The 20,533-nt window shown below is 43.9% G+C and overlaps 2 pseudogenes; one reads left to right on the top strand and one right to left on the bottom strand.

Annotated features, from left to right (window-relative positions):
* The window catches only part of LOC148135461 (Fc receptor-like protein 4), a 451,279-nt pseudogene that overhangs the window by 58,230 nt on the left and 372,516 nt on the right, over positions 1-20,533 (top strand).
* LOC148135465 (Fc receptor-like protein 2) overlaps positions 1-20,533 on the bottom strand; it is a 37,094-nt pseudogene that overhangs the window by 5,725 nt on the left and 10,836 nt on the right.

The raw sequence follows: 20,533 nt of genomic DNA, 5'->3' as shown, positions 1-20,533 counted from the left end.
ACTTTGATCTCCAGCATCTGCAGACCTCACTTTCTCCAGGAATTTCTTCATGCCAAAGAAAACGAATCTGTGGACTTCTTTACAACAGAGGACAGTCGAGGCTGGATCATGAAATATATTCAAGGCTGAGATGTTTAAGCAGAAAGGTACATTGAGTGCTATCTGGGATAAAGTGGTGTTGAAGACAATTAGATCAGCTGCAATCTTGTTGAAAGGTGGAACAGAATCAATGGGCTGAATGGCCTAATTTTGCTCCTATAGTGGTACGGATTCCATTCCTAGAAGAAGTAATCTTGTGTTTCCTTTCTGACAGAACGATGCAAAGTTATTTTGGAAAATGCTACCTCCAGGTTTCCTATTTGCTTGAACAACAGAGTACACAGTTTCACCAGAAGTGGAAGCTCTGACATCTGAAATGAAGAACATAACTTGTAAGGTTCAAAGGACAATATAATGCAGGACTCTGGAGATCTGAAAACAATACAGAGCACTGGAGAAACTCAGCAAGTCTGGCAGCGTCTGTGGAGTGAGAGAAAAAAAGCAGTGTTAATGTCTCAGGTCCAGTGTGAATGTCCACCAGAACTAAGGAGGGAGCGGTGTAAAGGTATTTGAATCCGTGCTCTGAACGATGAAAGATGAACATGTTCGACACCTTCTTAACCACCCTATCTACTTGTGACCTAAATTTCACAAAACTATGCAACCAAACCCCTCGGTCTCTCCGTTCATCAACAGCACACTGGCCCCTACTATTAAGTGCATACGTCCTGCCCTTGATTTTTTTTAACCGAAATGCTTGACCTCACATTTACCTACCACTCCTCAATCCATTGACCAAATTGATCAAGACATTTTGGTAATCTTACATAACCTACTTCACTGCTGACTGCACCATCAATTTTGGTACTTTCCACAAATGTATGGACTATGCCTCCTAAAGCGTTTATATTAAACGTAGAACATAGAACAATACAGCGCAAAACAGTTCCTTCAGCTCCCGATGTTGCACGGACATGTGAACTAATTTAAGCCCATCCCCCTCACTGTCCCATCCTCATCCATGCGCTTATCCAAGGATTGTTTAAATCGCCCTAATATGGCTGAGTGAACAACATTGGGAAGCAGGGCATTCCACGCCCTTACCATTCTCTGAGTAAAGAACCTGCCTCTGTCATCTGTCTTAAATCTATCACCTCTTAATTTGTAGTTATGCCCCCTCATACAAGCTGATGTCATCATCCTAGGAAAAAGACTTTCACTGTCTACCCTATCTAATCATCTGATCATGTTTCTATGTTGTATGTCTCTAGCAAATCCCCTCTTAGCCTTCTTCTTTCCAATGAGAACAGACTCAAGTTTCTCAGCCTTTCAAAGTTTGGGTGAAGATTTCTAGCTCGGGTGCTCGTTGTTGTGGTACTGTTCGCCGAGCTGGAAATTTTTGTTGCAAACGTTTCGTCCCCTGTCTAGGTGACATCCTCAGTGCTTGGGAGCCTCCTGTGAAGCGCTTCTGTGGTGTTTCCTCCGGCATTTATAGTGGCCTGTCCCTGCCGCTTCTGTTTGTCAGTTTCAGCTGTCTGCTGTAGTGGCCAGTATATTGGGTCCAGGTCGATGTGTTTGTTGATGGAGTTTGTGGATGAGTGCCATGCTTCTAGGAATTCCCTGGCTGTTCTTTGTTTGGCTTGCCCTATGATGGTAGTGTTGTCCCAGTCGAATTCATGTTGCTTGTCGTCTGCGTGTGTGGCTACTAAGGATAGCTGGTCGTGGCGTTTCGTGGCTACTTGATGTTCATGGATGCGGATCGGTAGCTGTCATCCTGTTTGTCCTATATAGTATTTTGTGCAGCACTTGCATGGGATTTTGTACACTACATTAGTTTTGCTCATGCTGGATATCGGGTCCTTCGTTCTGGTAAGTTGTTGTCTGGGGGTGGCTGTTGGTTTGTGTGCTGTTATAAGTCCTAGTGGTCGCAGTAGTCTGGCTGTCAGTTCTGAAATGCTCCTGATGTATGGTAGTGTGGCTAGTCTTTTGGGTTGCGGCATGTCCTCGTTCCGTTGTCTTTCTCTTAGGCATCTGTTGATGAAATTGCGGGGGTATCCGTTTTTGGCGAATACCTTGTACAGGTGTTCCTCTTCCCCTTTTTGCAGTTTTGGTGTGCTGCAGTGTGTTGTGGCCCTTTTGAATAGTGTCTTGATGCAACTACGTTTGTGTGTATTGGGGTGGTTGCTTTCATAGTTCAGGACTTGGTCTGTGTGTGTGGCTTTCCTGTATACCTTTGTGGTGAATTCTCCGTTCAGTGTTCTCTGTACCATTACGTCTCGGAATGGGAGTTGGTTATCCTTTTCTTCTTCTCTGGTGAATCGGATTCCTGTTAGTGTGGCGTTGATGATCCGGTGTGTTTTCTCTATTTCTGTGTTTTTAATGATTACAAAGGTGTCATCAACATATCTGACCCAGAGTTTGGGTTGAATTTGTGGCAAGACTGTGTTTGTTCTAACCTTTGCATAACTGTTTCTGCTATGAGTCCAGAGATCGGTGAGCCCATGGGTGTTCCGTTGATTTGTTCGTATATCTGGTTGTTGAATGTGAAGTGTGTTGTGAGGCACAAGTCCAGTAGTTTAAGTATGCCGTCTTTGTTGATAGGTTCAACGTCCTGTTGTCTGTTCTGTATGTCCAGCAGGTTGGCTATTGTTTCTCTGGCTAGGGTTTTGTCAATAGAGGTGTACAGTGCCGTTACGTCGAATGAGACCATAGTTTCTTCCTTGTCTATATGTATATTTCTGATGATGTCCAAGAATTCCTGTGTTGATTGTATAGATTGTCTGGATCCGCTGACCAGTGTTTCAGTTTCTGCTGTAGTTCTTTAGCCAGTTTGTGTGATGGTGTCCCTGGTAGTGATACTATGGGTCTGAGTGGGATGTCTGGTTTGTGCACTTTAGGTAGTCCATAGAATCTGGGGGTGTTATTGCTTTCAGGTTTCATTCTTTGTAGGTCTGACCTGGTTATCTGTCCGTTTTTTTTGTAGATTCCTCACTGTGTTATTTATCCTATTGGTGAGCTGTGGGGTGGGGTCAAACTCCCTCTTTTGGTAGGTGTTGGTATCTGCAAGTAGTTGTTGTGCTTTTTGAGTGTATTCTGCTTTGTCCAGGATGACCGTCATTCTGCCTTTGTCTGCTGATAGTATGATTATGTTCTTATCGTTTCTTAGTGATTTTAGTGAACATAGAACATAGAACATAGAACATAGAAGAATACAGCGCAGTACAGGCCCTTGGGCCCTCGATGTTGCGCCGATCCAAGCCCACCTAAACTACACTAACCCACTATCCTCCATATACCTATCCAATGCCCTCTTAAATGCCCATAAAGAGGGAGAGTCCACCACTGTTACTGGCAGGGCATTCCATGAACTAACGACTCGCTGAGTGAAGAACCTACCCCTAACATCAGTCCTATATCTACCCCCCCTTAATTTAAAGCTATGCCCCCTTGTAATACCCGACTCAATACGCGGGAAAAGGTTCATACTGTCGACCCTATCTAACCCCCTAATCATCTTGTACACCTCAATCAAGTCACCCCTAAACCTTCTTTTCTCTAATGAAAACAGCCCCAAGTGCCTCAGTCTTTCCTCATACGATTTTCCTTCCATACCAGGCAACATCCTGGTAAACCTCCTCTGCACCCGTTCCAATGCCTCCACATCCTTCCTATAGTATGGCGACCAAAACTGCACACAATATTCCAGATGCGGCCGTACCAGAGTCTTATACAACTGCATCATGACCTCAGGACTCCGGAACTCAATTCCTCTACCAATAAAAGCCAGTACGCCATATGCCTTCCTCACCGCACTATTTACCTGGGTGGCAACTTTCAGAGATCTGTGTACATGGACACCAAGATCCCTCTGCTCATCCACACTACCAAGTATCCGACCATTAGCCCAGTACCCCATCTTTTTGTTATTCTTCCCAAAGTGAATCACCTCGCACTTAGCTACATTGAATTCCATCTGCCACCTTTCTGCCCAGCTCTGCAGCTTCTCTATATCCTGCTGTAACCTGCCACATGCTTCCTCACTGTCAACAACTCCTCCGACTTTCGTATCATCCGCAAACTTGCTCACCCAACCTTCTAACCCCTCTTCCAGGTCATTTATAAAAATGACAAACAGCAATGGTCCCAAAACAGATCCTTGCGGAACACCGCTAGTGACGGCACTCCATGAAGAAACTTTGCCATCAACTACTACCCTCTGTCTTCTTCCATCCAGCCAATTCCTAATCCAAACCTCCAACTCACCCTCAATGCCATATCTCCGTATTTTCTGCAGTAGCCTACCATGGGGAACCTTATCAAACGCCTTACTAAAATCCATATATACCACATCTACCGCTTTCCCCTCATCAACCTCCTTCGTCACCTTTTCAAAGAATTCAATAAGGTTTGTGAGGCACGACTTGCCCTTCACAAAACCATGCTGACTATCCTTGAAGCACTATCCTAGTGCTTCCCTCTCCTTGGTGTTGAGGTTATGTGTTTGTCTTTTCCTTGTTATCAGAGGTACGATACTTTGCCTCACTGTTTGTTATGTCTCTTCTGTCAGTCCATTGTTCCTGAGTGTGCATTCTAGTGCTGCTAGGAAGTCTGCTGTCTTGGCGTCCCTGTGGTTGTAGTTGAGTCCCTTGGCCAGTATTGTTCTTTTCGTGTCTGTGAGCTGTCTGTTGGAGAGGTTTTTAACCCAGGTGTGTGTTATGGTATCCTCTTTGTTGTGTGTTAGTTTGGCCATTTTTTCTTTTCGTGCCGTTTTTTTGCGGTGTGTGGTCCTGTTATGTCCTATGGTGACTGCCAGTTCTATGGTCTGGGTCCATTCCTGATTAGTGGTTTTTGAAATTAACGACTTTTGGCGCGCAATTTCTTGTCTGTATTTGTGAAGTCTGTTGTACGCGTCTGTAATCATTACCTGGATCATCCTGAATCCGTTCTAACTGGCTGTGTCTCTGGCTTGTGGATTGTTGACTGGCGGTCTGTATCTGACACATGGTGGAAGGATTCGATTCTTTTGGCATTCATGCAGGAACCGGAGTTGTTTCTCAGCCTTTCCTCATAAGATCTCCCCTCCAGACCAGGCAACATCCTGGTAAATCACCTCTGCACCTTTTGCAAAGCTTCCACATCCTTCCTGTAATGGGGCGGCCAGATCTTTACACAATATTACAAGTGCGGCCGCACTAGCATTTTGTACTTTTGCAGCAAAACATTATGGCTCCGGAACTCAATTCCTCCACCAATAAAACCTAACACACCGATGCTTTCTTAATAGCACTGTCAACGTGGGTGACAACTTTCAGAGATCTATGTACATGGACCCCAAGATCCCTCTGTACATCCACACTCCCAAGAAAGAATCTTTCCATTGATCTAGTATCCTGCCTTCCTGTTATTCTCCCCAAAGTGAATCACCTTACATTTATCTGCATTTAACTCCATTTACCACCTCTCAGCCCAATTCTGCAGTTTATCCAAGTCCCCCTGCAACCTGTAACGTTCTTCCACACTGTCCACTACTCTACCGACTTTAGTGTCATCTACAAACTTACTAGCCCGTCCACCAATGCCTGCGTCTAAGTCATTTATAAAAATGACAAACAAAAATGGTCCAAAACAGATCCTTGTGGCACCACACTAGTAATCGGAATCCAGGCTGATTATTTTCTATCAACCATCACTTGCTGTCTTGTTAAAGAAAGCCAATTTCTAATCCAAACTGCTAAATTTGACTCAGTCCCATGCCTCTGTATCCTCTCTAACAGTCTGCCATGTGGAACCTTATTAAAGGCTTTACTGAAGTCCATGTACATCACATCAATTGCCATACTCTCATCCACATGCTTGGTCACCTGCTCAAAATACTCAATAAGGTTTGTGAGACGTGAACTGCCCTTGACGAAACCATGGTGACTATCTGAAATCAAATTATTGCTTGCTAGATGATTATAAATCCTATCTTTAATAATCCTTTCCTAAACATTTCCTACAACAGATCTAAGGCTCACTGATCTATAATTACCTGGGTCATCATTACTGCCCTTCCTGAACAAGGGCACAACATTTGTAATCCTCCAGTCCTGTCGCACTAATCCTGGAAATAATGACGACTCAAAGATCAAAGCCAAATGCTCTAACACCTCATCCCTAGCTTCCCACAGAATCCTCAAAAAAATCCCATCCAGCCCAGGGGACTTATCTACTTTCATACATTCTAGAATTGATAACACGTCTTCCTTACTAACCTCGATCCTTTCTAGTCTAATATCTTGTATCTCATTCTTCTCCTCTCCAATATTGCTCTCTTTTTCCTGAGTGAAAACCGGTGAGAAATATTCGTTTAGCACCTCTCCGATCTCCACAGGGTCCACACACAAATTCCCACTTCTGTCTTTGGCCCTATTCCTAACCTGGTCATCCTTTTATTCCTCACATCCCTATAAAAGTGAGAAACATTTCTGTTTTTCAGCAGCAGCACGAAGAGTGGGAAGTTAGACCAGGGGCATGTCGGGAGAGGTGAGTCACTGATTTGAGTCTTTAAAAACTAACGTCGAGCGCGGGAATCCTCGATTTCTGTTTTTCAGCAGCAGCAGCAGTACGAAGGGAGTGAGTTTGGACCAGGGAACGGGGAGTCAATGACTTGAGTCTTTAAAATATATATGACAATATAAATCTGATAAATATATATATGACAAACAACAGCAGACCAAGCACCGATCCTTACTTATGCCAGCAGCGATATAAGCAAATGTATCTCTTGTCTCTCACATGCCCAATCACAAACTGACCTCTGCTGGGTTGGGAATTGGAGATGTCCTGAACTCGTTCTTTCTGACGGAGTTTGCAAACAGCAAACAGAAGCAGGAAAGTGATGAGGAGAACAGCAGCAACAGCAGAACCGCCGATCAGGAAGGCAAAACTCCCAGCGGGATCTGGAACACAGAATCGTGAAAGATCACTCTGACTGTCTCAAAGTCACTGAATTTAATATGCTGCCTGAGAAAGCAGGAAACCGTTCCTATTGGAAAAACATGCTGGGAGGACCAGATACCTCAGGGCTAGGAGCAGGAGTAGACCATTTAGCACACCCATTTGATACGTATGACCTCAACGGATCTCAGCTCGGCCTCAACTCCATTTCCCTGACGTGCTCCCTTTAACCCATCACCATTAAAATATCTCTCTACTCCTTAAATTTATTCAGTATCCTGGAATTCACCGCACACTCAGTGGGAGTGAATTTCTCCTCCTGTTCTGAATCTGCACAGATAAAGATCTTTTGGCTTTCTGTCGTAGAGAATTCCACAGCCTCCCCATTCACTGGGTGAAGTGATTTTAAATCATCTCAGTCCTACCCCATCTCCTTTAGCCTGTGACCTCCTGGTTCCGGACTCTCTCCCAATCCCAATCATTTTTGCATTTAGGATTTCCTCTGCAAATGGTGAAATTCTAAAGGCAGTAGAAATATGGAAAACTGGCCAAGTATCTGGAAACATAGAGTGACGGTCAATGGATATTTTTTGGGGTAGAGTAAATTTCTCGTAGAGCGTACCAGGGGATAGCTTTCTTACCCTTGTTTCTCCTGATGTATTGATGACCAGGATCTTGCAGTTCAGGGGTCCAATTCAAAGATTGAAAATGACACAAAGCATGGGAAAATCATAAACCGTGAAGAGAACGGTTTGGAACTTGGAAAAAGTTGATGGAGTGGGTAGATTGGTGACAGGTCCAGTTCCAAGTAGAGGGAAGTGTGGGTGATGCATTTTGGTGGGAAGAACATTGACATTCAATGCAAAACATGAGGTACAACTCCAAAGGGAGTTGTATGAGGAGAGGGAGTTGGGGGGTTATACGTGCACAGATCATTGAAGGTGAGAGGTCAGAGGGATAATGGTTAACACAGCTCAATGTTCTCAGCGTTACTAATTGGGATGCAGAGTTCGAGGGCACAAGGTGATGTTGAACTTGTACAAGGTACTAGTTAGTCCCCAGTGTTATGACACGGGGCAAACTCTCCTGCTTATTTTAACTCAGCAACACAGAAAAGATTAATCACATGCAGTAATCTGCGAAAATTCGATAGGCCAAGAACTAGTTAAAGTAAAAGTAACAACTGTATTTCTGAAAGTATGACAGAGAATAATTAACTAATAATTATTTACAACTCCTTCTTCTAACCTATCTTTTACCTTCCACAATACTAGTCCGAGAAACTCTCAATTAAGACTTACAAAACATAGAACAAGAACAAGGAACAAAGAAAATTTACAGCCCAGGGCCAGGCCCTTAAAGCCTGAGCCGATCCAAATCTACTGTCTAAACCTGTCGCCCAATTTCTAAGCATCTGTATTCCTCTGCTCCCCACCTATTCATGCATCTGTCTAGACGCATCTTAAATGAATCTACCGTGCCTGCCTCTACCACAACTGCTGGCAATGCGTTCCAGAACCTACCACCCTCTGTGTAAAGTATTTGCCGCGTTTATCCCCGTTAAACGTGATCTCTCGTTATTGAATCCTTCACCCTGGGAAAAAGCTTATCTTTATCCACTCTGTCCATACCCTTCATGATTTTGTAAACCTCAATCAGGTCCCCCCTCAATCTCCTTTTCTCTAATGAAAACAAACCTAAACTACTCAACCTCTCTTCATAGCTAGCACCTTCTATACCAGGTAATATCCTCATAAATCTTCTCTGCACCGTCTCCAAAGCATCCACATCCTTTTGGTAATGTGGCGACCAAAACTGTACACAATATGCTAGATGCGGCCGAACCCAAGTCTTGTATAATTTTAACATTACCTGCCAGCTCTTACACTCAATTCACCGTCCAATGAAGGCAAGCAGACCATATGCCTTCTTGACTAGTCTATTCACCTGTGCAGCAACCTTCAGGGTATAATGGACCTGCACTCCCAGGTCTCTCTGCTCATCAACTTTTCTCAACGCTCTTCCATTCACGGTATAATTCAATCTAGAATTAGACTTGCCAAAATGCATCACCTCACATTTGTCTTGATTGAAATCCCTCTGCCAATTTTCCGCCCAACTCTCCAGTCTATCTATATTCGCCTGTATTCTTTGACGTCCCTTATGCTTTCTGCTACTGTACCAATCATCGTCTCATGTGCAAACTTGCTGATCATACCAACAGTGCCCTCTTCCAGATCATTTATGTATATCACAAACAACAGTGGCCCCTGTAGAACACCACTGGTCCTCTTTCTCCATTTCGAGAAACTCCCTTCAGCTACTACTCTCTGTGTCCTGTTGCTCCGCCAGTTCTTTATCCACCGAGCTAGAACATCCTGCACACCATGTGACTCACTTTCTTTATTAGTCTTCTTATCTGTACTCCTGTCTTTATTTCTTCTTCTTGGGGATTCTCCTTCACAGGTTACTGATCGATAAAGGTCAGAAAGAGAGCTATGTTTTCAGGCAGCATTTACGTGCTGGTAGGTTGACAGTTTTCCTCTCAACTGTCCCCAGTCTTATATCCCCAAAGCATCGGATTGTGTCATTGACGTTTTAGATTGTCAGTATACTCAATTCAAACTTGTTTGGAATTTTGTGTTTTTGGGGTAGAAAATTTAACCTGATTGGCCTAATTCGATTCTGTAACTTTTTTTTATCTCCAGGCTACCCTCGCTGCTGGACAAAAAGGTTTTATTCTACCTTTTTTACAAAACACTTGGTGCTGTAAGGGTGGTGTAGGAGGGAGGCCTTCAGGTATTTTGACAATTGGACTCCATTCTGGGGAAGGTGGGACTTGTACAAGCAGGACGGGTTGCACCTGAACCAAAAGGGCACCAATATCCTGGGAGGTAGATTTGCTAGCACTCTTCGGGGGGGCGGGGGGGGGGGGGGAGGGGAATTTAAACTAATTTGGCAGGGGGATGGGATCCGGACGTGTAGTCCAGCAAGTAGTTTAGCTGATTTTCAAGATGTCCAAGAATGTAGGGAGGCTGTGGAGAAGGTAGCACTGTCAGGGAATACTTGCGGACACAGAGATGGGTTCAAGTGAGTATACTTCAACGCAAGGAGTATCAGAAATAAGGTGGGTGAACTTAAGGCGTGAATCAGTACCTGGACTACGATGTTGTGGCCATCGCGGAAACGTGGATAGAAGAGGGACAGGAATGGTTATTGGAGGTTCCTGGTTACAGATGTTTCAGTAAGATTAGGGTAGGTGGTCAAAAAGGAGGGGGGTGGCGTTGCTAATTAAAAATGGTATAACGGCTGCAGAAAGGCAGTTCTGCCTTTGGAGGTAGTATGGGCTGAAGTCAGAAATAGGAAAGGTGCAGTCACCATGTTGTGTGTTCACTATAGGTCCCCCAATAGCAGCAGAGATGTGGAGAAACAGATTGGGAAACAGATTTTGGAAAGGTGCAAAAGCCACAGCGTAGTAGTCACGGGCGATTTCAACTTCCCAAATATTGATTGGAAGCTCTTTAGATCAAGAAGATTGGATGGGGCAGTGTTTGTGCAGTGTGTCCAGGAAGCTTTTCTAACTCAGTATGTAGATTGTCCGAACAGAGGGGAGGCCATATTGGATTTGGTACTTGGTAACGAACCGGGATAAGTGATGGGCTTGTTAGTGGGTGAGCATTTTGGTGATGGTGAACACAATTCTGCGACTTTCACCTTGGCTATGGAGAGAGATAGGTGCGTGCAACAGGGTAGGTTTTACAATTGGGGGAAGGGTAAATACGATGCGGCATGACAAGATCTGAGGAGCATAAGTTGGGAGCATAGGCTGTCAGGGAACGATGTCGTTGAAATGTGGAACTTTTTCAAGGAACAGGTATGACGTGTCCTTGATATGTATGTACCTGTCAGGCAGGAAAGAGATGGTTGTGTGAGGGAACCTTGGTTGGCGAGGGAGGTTGAATGTCTTGTAAAGAGGAAGAAGGAGGCTTACATAAGGTTGAGGAAACATGGTTCAGACAGAGAGTTGGAGGGATACAGGATAGCCAGGAGGGAGCTGAAGAAAGGGATTAGGAGAGCTAAGAGAGGGCATGAAAAATCTTTGGCGGGTAGGATCAAGGATAACCCCAAGGCCTTTTATGCGTATGTGAGAAACATGAGAATGACGAGAACGAGGGTAGGTCCGAACAAGGACAGTAGTGGGAGACTGTGTATTGAGTCGGAAGAGATAGGACAGGTCTTGAATGAGTACTTTTCTTCAGTATTGACAAATGAGAGGGACCGTATTGTTGAAGAGGAGAGTATGAAACAGATTGGTAAGCTAGTGGAGATAATTGTTAGGAAGGAAGATGTGTTGGGCATTTTGAAAAACTTGAGGATAGACAAGTTCCCCGGGCCTGACGGGATATATCCAAGGATTATGTGGGAAGCAAGAGATGAAATTGCAGAGCCGTTGGCAATGATCTTTTCGTCTTCACTGTCAACGAGGGTGTTACCAGGGGACTTGAGAGTGGCGAATGTCGTGCCCCTGTTCAAAAAAGGGAATAGGGATAACCCCGGGAATTACAGGCCAGTTAGTCTTACTTCAGTGGTAGATAAAGTAATGTAAAGGGTACTGAGGGATAGGATTTATGAGTATCTGGAAATACACTGCTTGATTAGGGACAGCCAGCACGGATTTGTGAAGGGTAGGTCTGGCCTTACAAGTCTGATTGAATTCTTTGAGGAGGTGACCAAGCATGTGGATGAGGGTAGAGCAGTGGATGTAGTGTACATGGATTTTAGTAAGGCATTTTATAAGGTTCCCCATGGTAGGCTTATGCGGAAAGTCAGGAGGCATGGGATAGTGGGAAATTTGGCCAGTTGGATAGAGAACTGGCTAACTGTTCGAAGTCAGAGAGTCGTGGTAGATGGTAAATATTCAGCTTGGAGCCCAGTTACAAGTGGAGTTCCGCAGGGATCAGTTCTGGGTCCTCTGCTGTTTGTAATGTTTATTAATGACTTGGAAGAGGGAGTCAAAGGGTGGGTCAGTAAATTTGCAGACGATACGAAGATTGGTGGAGTTGTGGATAGTGAGGAGGGCTGTAGTCAGCTGCAAAGGGACTTAGATATGATGCAGAGCTGGGCTGAGGAGTGGCAGATGGAGTGTCAAGTGTGAGGTTGTCCATTTTGGAAGGACAAATAAGAATGCAGCATACATGGTAAACGGTAGGGTTCTTAGTAAGGTGGAGGAGCAGAGGGATCTTGGGGTCTATGTTCATAGCTCTTTGAAAGTTGTCACTCAGGCGATAGAGCTTGTAAGAAGGCCTATGGTATATTAGCGTTCATTAGCAGAGGGATTGAATTCAAGAGTCGTGAGGTGATGTTGCAGCTGTACAGGACCTTGGTAAGGCCACATTTGGAGTACTGTGTGCAGTTCTGGTCGCCTTATTTTAGGAAAGATGTGGAAGCTTTGGAGAGGGTGCAGAGAAGATTTACCAGGATGTTGCCTGGAATGGAGAAAAGGTCATATGGGGATAGGTTGAGAGTGCTAGGCCTTTTCTCATTGGAATGGCGAAGGATGAGGGGTGACTTGATAGAGGTTTATAAGATGATCGGGGAATAGATATAGTAGACAGTCAGAGACTTTTTCCCCGGGTACAACAGAGTGTTACAAGGGGACATAAATTTAAGGTGAAGGGTGGAAGGTATAGGGGGATGTCAGGGGTAGGTTCTTTACAGAGAGTGGTGGGGGCATGGAATGCACTGCCTGTGGGAGTGGCAGAATAATTGGTGACCTTTAAGCAGCAATTGGATGGGTACATGGATAGGTGCTTAAGCTAGGACAAATGTTCGGCACAACATTGTGGGCCGAAGGGCCTGTTCTGTGCTGTATTGTTCTATGTTCTATGTTCTAACTGCTGACTTTTAACTCTCTGAAAGGTACAGTACATCCACGTCTTCATACCACCAGCTGCACTATTGTGTACAGTTGTGTGCATCATATTATAGGGAATGATATGGTCACACCAGAAAGCAAGAGAGAGAGTGTCTGCGAGAGAGAGAGAGTACCAAAGCTGTTTACAGGAACAGTTCCAGAATGAGAAAATTCAGCGATGACAATCGATCGAAGAAGTTAGGTACTGTTTTCTCTGGGAGAGGACATGGCTGAGAGTGAGATGGAGATTTTCAAAATCATGGACAGGGGACTGGACAGTGTCAATATGGAGAAGCTGTTTCTACTTGGGAAAAAAGCAAGCGGGAGCAGTACCTGACAAAGGGGTGTGCTCCAAAATCTTGTGATTTCAAATAAACTCATTGGACACTAACCTGGTGTCATCTGACTTCTGACCTTGACCAAATCAGGCATTTGCCAGGTGGTCACCGAGACAGACCATATAACGTCATAGCTACGCTGCAACAAAATATCGCTTAGTAGAAAATCTTTTAATAGAAATAATGAGACCTATGGGAAACGTGGGGTGAGGGACACACCAGCAAATAATATCACGCACGATCACATGTCAACCACCCAAACATCTAACACAAGGTGTGTCATAACCTGAAAGTTGTTTGAAGCGATATGTATTAATGAAACAGAAGTAATTTTATCACAGTAATTTTAAAATGTAAGAAAGCTGTTCTGTGTACAGCACCTCTCACAGAAACCTGTTGTGGAGGCAACTGACATCGACACATGTGCAATACGGCACAAAGACTCAGTCTGGAATTGCACATGCACAGAATGGTATGGGGCTATCGACGCACATGTAGAATGGCACAAAGGCCAGCGCCTGACATCATGCATACTCAGAACAGCATTGTGTCATCGGTACACGTGCAGAATGGCACCAAGACCAGCACCTGACATCACGCATGTGCAGAATGGCATGGGATCTTCTGCGCAATCATCAACGCATGCGCAGAATGGCACTGTGGCCAACACTGACATCATTCATGTACAAAGCAAAGTGCAAAACCCAATCCCCTCTGAGATCATGCTATAGTGAACAGAGGTAAGCGTTCTTGAAAATATCGTTCCCTAATTCTTCAAAGCCAAATTGCACTGAAGAACTGTGTGTTTTCTCAGGTCTACCTGCACCTTATATAGAACATGGAATGTGCATTGTTCAACATTTAATTTTTAATCATTGCTCAGACCATTGAGTATAGGAGCTGAGACGTCATGTTGTGCTTATACGGGATGCTGCTGAGGCAACTTTTGGATTATTGTGTAGAGTTCTGGTCACCCTCCTGTAGGAAGTATATTATTACATTGGAAAGGATGCAGCAATTCATGAATATTATTGAGATTGGAGGATTTCAATTCGAAGGGGAGGCTGGGGCATAGGAAGTTGAAAGGGGACCCAACATGATGGGCATAGACAGGGTGAATAATAAAAGTGTTTTCCCTGGGTAGCGGAGTCGTCAAGTAAACTTCAAGCTGACAGTGGAAAGTTTTAAAAGGAAGTAGGGGTCAAGTTTTTCACCTAGTGGATGATGCGTGTATGGAATGAGCTGCCAAAGGAAGTGGTAGACGGAGGTAGAGTTACAACATTTAAAAAACATTTCAACCTGTCTACGAATAAGACAGGTTGAGAGGTATATGGGCCTAATGCAGGCAAATAGGAGTAGTTTAGTTTGGGAAATGTGGCCGGCATGGCCAAATTGGGATGAAAGCCCTGATTCCATGCTTTGTAAAACCAAGACTTAGTAAAACATCTTCGGCTGGGTTGAAGCAATGTGATCAGAATTTGGTCAATTCATTAGCTGACTGCTAGAGAAGTTTCTGAAAGGAGGCACACACTTTGATGTAACATGAGTGGAACAAAGAATTTCTCAGGAGGAGCTGTGGAGACCAAAATTCACAATGTACAGATTCTTGTCCAAGCCCACGTTATAGAAAAATCACGCTTTAGAAACAGTGGTTCAAGTGTTGGTGAGTAATTGCGTTACAGACAAGACGCATTTTAAAAGTTCGCACGTTAAAAACGATATCCCAAATTTGTCAATCACATTACAGCAAATTCTGTTAATGCAATGTGCATTATAACAGAACAACTGGTATGCACCCTGAAGTGATCTTCAGAGCGAAAAAAGAATCATGAGGCAAGATCTACACTAACTCAAATCAGTGTTTGAGTTAGGGTTGAATGTGAATTAAATCAACAAACTGAAGCTAAATGGAGTGAGTTATAGCTAACGTTAAGTCAAATGAGGGAAGAAGTGAATGTATGTTTTATGTTGAGTGCTGCTATCTGAAAGGTTAAATAAAGAAGGGTTTATTGAGTTAAGTACTGAGTTGCTTGCCTACCTTTTGTCTGCAGGATATCTGCGTTTGAGTGTGCTCTCAGACAACATGACAATCTACAATTGATGACTTCTTCCGTTTTGATCCAAACCTGAAATTGTGAGAGTGAGTGGCTTGCTACAGGTGACAGCATGGGTAACGGCATTTTCAGTACCACAGGAGTACATGGCATCCTCCCCCTCAGATGGCACGGTAACATGGAAAGTGGCTGTTCTGGAGTCAATGACTGTCGTGTTACCCAGGAGCTCGTGATGATGATACAGCAAGAGGTTTATAGGGAGTGTCTCTCTTTTTGAGGTACACCAGACGGTAAAGCGGTCACCAATGGGACACAATGGAGCCCTTCAGATCTGAGCTGATGGATGGGCAGCTCAGTGGGACTGAGAAGAAGAGAGAAAATTCCAGCATTGATTAAGTCGCATGCAACAAAAGAAATGATCCCATCAAAAATTGCATACATATGATTTTTACACATAAATACACATTGCCAGTGGTAAAGGTCCAGAGTTAGATATAAACGTCGAATCTTCAGTACAGAAAGAGGCCATTCGGTCTATTGAGTGTTAACATGCAAAAACAAGCACCTTTCTATTCTAACTCTATTTCCATCAGCGCTAGTTCTTAGGGCTACAGGGATCAAAGGGCATGGAGTAAACGAGGAACCATACCACTGAGTTGGATGATCAGCCACGATCAGACTGAGTGGTGAAGCTGGCTTCGAAGGGCTGAATGACTTATTCCTCCTCCTATTGTGTGCGATGTTATGAAAGAACGAATCACGTCAGGTCACTTGTTACGACCAAGATTTCCTACATATTAAAAAGCTCACATTCTACATCACTGAGCTATACTGCCATACGTTAATGCACTTCAATTTGGTTAACGCGATGTGAGTTTTATTCACTTACTGTGGCCAGACAGGAAGCTCAAAATGGCAGGCGTATGAAAAACGGAATAATAAATAAAGCACGCTGGGACATCTAGCCACGCACTGACCAAATTATCTGGTAAATACACTGAAATAAACAAGCTACAGACTCAGACAGGCTGCAGCTGCAGATAGCGCAATATACAATTCACACAGCCCATTTCCTGAACTAAAAGGTTATTTTTCAAAACACAGAAGTTTCTCACATCCTTATTTGGGAAAATCTACTTGACCTTCATGCCCCTAATGCTTAGAAACGGAGGCCTGAGGAACACCAACCATCAACACATCAATGCCTGATTAGGCCCGATCGATCAGGGTGCTCAAGCTCTGATCGATCCATTGATTAGATTAGATTATCTACAGTGTGGAAACAAGGCCTTCGCAACAACATGTCCACACCACCCCTCTGAAGAGAAACCCACCCAAACCCATTTCCCTACCCTTTATTTAGACCTGACTAACACACCTAACACTGTGGGCAATTTAGCATAGCCAATTCACCAGATCTCAACATCTTTGGATTGTGGGAGGAAACCGGAGTACTAGGAGGAAACTCACGCAGACATGGAGAATGTGCAAACTCCACACAGACAGGCGGGAATCGAACCTAGCACCCTGATGCTGTGAGGCAGCAGTGATAACCACTGAGGCACTGTGCCGCCGTGGTTGGCATCAAAGACCATCCCAAAGGGATGAGAAAACGTCCAGGTATTGGGATCACTGCAACGCAACCGTCAGGAGTGGTAGCTCAAGACGAACAACCATGAAAAGAAGATGACCATTGGACCGCCAGCAGAAGAGCAAATTACCATTGCCACGTGCATGAAAGCCAATATCTAGTGTGGTGATATTTGTCCAGTCAAAGTTAAGTTAAAGAATAAGATAGTTAATTAGACTTATAACGTTAATTATTAGTTTATAGTCTATTGTTATTATAGTATTAGAGGTGTTAAAATCGAAACAAATCGTTTATTACTAATGTTATTAGTCGACTCGCAGTTCTTTTCTGAATATTAGAGTCAAAACACACTGTGTGACAGACGCAAGAAATGGGCGACTCTGGTGGGACTCGATAAGAAGTGACTTTGTTGCTGCAAACTTGAACCCCATGGAACCTAATATTCCCTAAATAATTACCTGTGCTTGAATTAAGAGGACAAAGTCCTACGTGATAGTCAGGAATTCAAGTAAATTGAAGGAATAGAAAGATCGACATTGGACCATACTTCAAAGGGTAAAGCCAGTAGGTAGGTAGGTGTGTTTGTGTGTGTGTGTGTGTGTGAGAGAGAGAGGGAGATAGAGAGAGAGAGAGGAAGAGAGAGAACGAGAGAGAGAGGGGGATCCGGTGGGACAGGTAAGGGAAAACACCGTTAGTTGGTACTTGCCCGTTGTGAGTAAGACAGGAACACAGTGAAATCCATACCCTTAGTCTAATTTAGAATGACAAAGGTGCCAGAAAAGACGTTTGTCCGCTTGGGAAATGAAGTTGAGACAATGTAGATATTAGTAAGGAAAGGTGGCCTATCTTGCCATAATTTTGCAGTAATGATGAAATGGGACCAACATATTGAGACAATTTGAGGAAAGTTCTCAGAAATTGGTCTTTCAAACTTGAAAAACCTATAACAATAATATACTGTTTCAGACAATTGCTAGGAACTGAGCAGGAATTTAAAAAGTTTAAAAGTGTGGCGTTTGCAAAGCACACCCAGTCAGACAGCATTGAGGAGCAGGGGCATCAGAAATGAAGAGCTTAGACTCAAAAGGTCGACTCTTCTGCTGCTCAGATGCTGCCTGACTGGCTGTGCTCTTCCTGCGCCACACTTTTAGACTCTGATCTCCAGCGTCTGCAGTCCTCACTCTCGCCCAGAAATTACAAAAGTTACGTAAAGAATCAGAGAATGCAGGGAAAGAAATAGAGTTGCAAGTGAAAATCATGACACAGGAACAAAGAAATCAGGCCAAACTTTACACATGGGGCAATTCCAAACCCAATGTGAGAAAGCGTACAAGGGCACTCTGCGAGCTGTTTCAGCTGCAGATGCCACTGAGAATGAAGTCAGTCAGTTAAAAAGTAAATGTGCAGATCTACAAGCAGCAGTAAATGTTAAAAGCGAAGGAAAGAAGGTAGACGGGGATGGGTCCATGGAAGATGTGCAGCAGAATGCCATGCAAACAGAAGATTGTGGTCTGCCACCAACCTTCCCAGAGACCCAACCTTTTGTAGCAACTTTTTGCAAGGTTTGTGAAGGTTTGTTGCTTAGGTTGAGGTTTAGGGTGTAGGTTTGCTCGCTGAGCTGTAGGTTGGATATCACCCTGTTTAGCAACCCCGGAGAAAGCCCCTGCTGAAATGAACCCGATTACCACTTAAAGACCGGTCAGGGTAAATGGATAAAAACAAGGACTGCAGATGCGGGAAACTAGATTCTCGATTTGAGCGGTGCTGGAAAAGTGCAGCAGTTCATGCAGCATCCGAGGAGCAGGTAAATCGACGTTTCGGGCAAAAGCCCTTCATTTCAAGTCAACATGGGGGCAGTTCAACCTGGTTAATGGGGTAAAACCATAAGCATTATAGCTAGCCATTGATATCAGAGCCTGCACCGTGGTGTTTTCAGCTAGAATTAACCGCTCAACTTATCACTGCCTTAATAATGCCAATCACTCAGTGTCGCCTGTTCAGCTGCTGAAATACATTTCGCTCTTGATTTCATGGGAATTAAATCAATCAAATTGTGCGATCAACTTCTAAATCATATTCACATCAAATTTGTGGTATAACAATTTAGATAGCAGATTGGCTAGTCAACAGACAACAGTGTTAGGATAAATGGGTCTTTTATTTCTATTTGAGTGGGATATAATGAGTGGGAACCGAAAGGGTTAAGCCTTTGTCTCCAACTATTTCTAATCTGCATTCATAATTTGGATACAGGGATAGATGTTACTGCCAGCAAATGTGCAGCTGACACTAAAATAGTTGAGAAACTATAAGCTGTAAGGAAGAAAGAAGACATTTACAAATGGAACCCGAATAGGTTAGGTGATGGTGCCAACATTTGACATTTGATGCACGTTGGTGTGAGGTTACCCATTGTGGTCAAAGGAATAGAAATGCAACTTATTATTCAAGCCGGAGAGAAATCTCGGAATGATTCGGTGCAGAGGGATCAGAGTGTCCTTGTGCATGAACCTTCGAAAGTTGACAAGTGGGGACAGCAGATAATAAGGAAGGCAACTGGCAATTTCTGAAGGAATGGTATAAATAGTAGGGAAGTGTTGCTGCAACTGTGCAAGGCACTAGGGTTTCCACATCTGGAGTATTGCGTAGAGCTTTGGTCCCCTTACTTGAGGAGGGATGCAATTGCATTGGAGGCAGTTCAGCAGAGATTCACTCAGTCGATTCCAGGGTTTTATCTTATGTGGAGAGATTAAACGGTTTCGACCTGTATTCTCTTTAGTTTAGAAGAATGAGAGGAGGTCCAATTGTGGAATATAAGATGGTAAGGGGGGGGTGGGGGTTGTGGTGTTGACAAAGAAGATGGTGAGGGGATGTTTCCTCCTGTGGTACAATCCAGAATGAGAGGTCATTATTTCAGGATAAGGGACTGGGCAGACTGAAAACAGAGATAACGAGGAATGGATTTTCTCAGAGTGGGGAGGGGGTAGGGAGGCGTATAACTGTAGAAATTCACCCATACGCCCTTTCCAGAGTTTGTGGGGGTTGCCAGAACACTGAATAACTTTGAGGAGGAGACGGAAAGATTTTTGATTTTTCCAATCCTCAGCACACTTCCCCATCTGACCAAGATTCCTCTGTAATCTTTGATAACCTTTTTCCTTACTATCAACGATACCTCCTAATTTTGTATCATCTGCCAACTTACTAATCATACCTTATGTATTCACATCCAGATCATTTATGCAAATAACAAATAACGAACGTCTCAGTACTGACCCCTGTGGCGCACCACTAGTCACAGGCTTCCAGTCTGAGAAACAACCTTCAAACATCACTCTCTGTTTCCTAGAGTTGAGCCAATTTTAAATCCATTCAGCTATCTCTCTCTAGATCCCATGCAACGTACCCTTTGTGAATAATCTGTAGTGCAGGAACTTGTCGAAGGCCTTAGTAAAATCCATGTAGAAAACATCCATTTCAGTTATAGACGAGTCATCAGCCTGGCATCGGAATTGTCGATGGGTTTACATTGACCATTGTTTCAAGTCAACATGACGGGTTAAAGAGAGTGGAGGTGGGCAAGTGCAGTTGAGGTTGAGATGTGATCAGCCACAGTCATATGGAACAGGGGAGCAGGCTCCTAAGGGACTAAATGGCC

Source organism: Chiloscyllium plagiosum, unplaced genomic scaffold (genome assembly GCF_037043375.1).
Source record: "Chiloscyllium plagiosum isolate Xiang-an unplaced genomic scaffold, Cpla_swu_hap1 HiC_scaffold_49, whole genome shotgun sequence".
Taxonomy (NCBI): domain Eukaryota; kingdom Metazoa; phylum Chordata; class Chondrichthyes; order Orectolobiformes; family Hemiscylliidae; genus Chiloscyllium; species Chiloscyllium plagiosum.
This window is presented reverse-complemented; position numbering and strand designations above follow the sequence as displayed.